We start from the raw sequence: 1021 nt of genomic DNA on the forward strand, positions 1-1021 counted from the left end.
AATATGTGTGTGAGGTGTGAGTGATTTGTTTGCTTGGCACTGCTTTCCTGTTGAGGGTAGTGAAGGGATTAGCTAACGCCTTCCACTGGGTGCAAAAGAATTCATCTCCGGTTGTAAACAATGAGCATAATGGCAAAGGTGCTTCTGAGGCATAGCCAAGGACGCCATTACATTTGCCAAGGAAAACTCAGAGGAGTGATGCTCGGTCAGTGGGTGAGCTAGAGTGAGCGAAATCGTCATGGCGCTAAAGAAGAAAGCGGAAAGAGTGCAAGTTAAGATGAGTTGTGATTCGACGTTACAGAGGAGGTGACGGGACAGTTAGGCCATGCTAAAACTAGAGAGCAAAAATAAACAGTGAAGCAGGATGGAAAAGTAGGTACGTAGATAGATGAGGCAAGTAGCGAAGTAGGCAGTGCAGCAGGAGGCACTAAGTAGATGGACAGTAAACCAGTTCAGCTGACTGGCATAGTTGTCAACATATACCTCTCCATACACCTTGCACAGAACCGAGAGTGTTCAATAATCAAATCAGAAATTGTAAATGTTATCATAATGTAAATCGGATTTTGTCACAATATTTTCATTCAGGATCAAGCACCAGATGGCATTGGCAATTTCGCCGAAAATCAGGCATGTGAACTAAAGTCAAGAGCAAATAGACGGCGGAAAATGTGCAGCAATATCAACAAGAGAGGTTATTTTCATTATCAACGTAACGGTGTTAGAATAATGATATGGGGAAGCATAAACGGTGACGGAAAAGAGAAGTTAAGTACTGGCCGGAAAACAATGATTCGTCTTTTTTTTCTTGTCAAAAAACTGTAAGAATGTAAGACATATACAGAATATCTGTATTTTTTCCTATAAAGATTGATGGCGATAGTGTAGTCAATGACGTTTTACTGTAGATATTTGTTATTCATCCTTTATTATAACAGTAAAGATTGCCTTGACACAGTTTCTAGGGAACATAACCAATATGTCGGCAGCTGTAACAGGTGTTCGAGTCTGTTCAATGTTA

The sequence above is a fragment of the Penaeus monodon genome, chromosome 20, assembly GCF_015228065.2.
Source record: "Penaeus monodon isolate SGIC_2016 chromosome 20, NSTDA_Pmon_1, whole genome shotgun sequence".
NCBI classification, from domain to species: Eukaryota; Metazoa; Arthropoda; class Malacostraca; order Decapoda; family Penaeidae; genus Penaeus; species Penaeus monodon.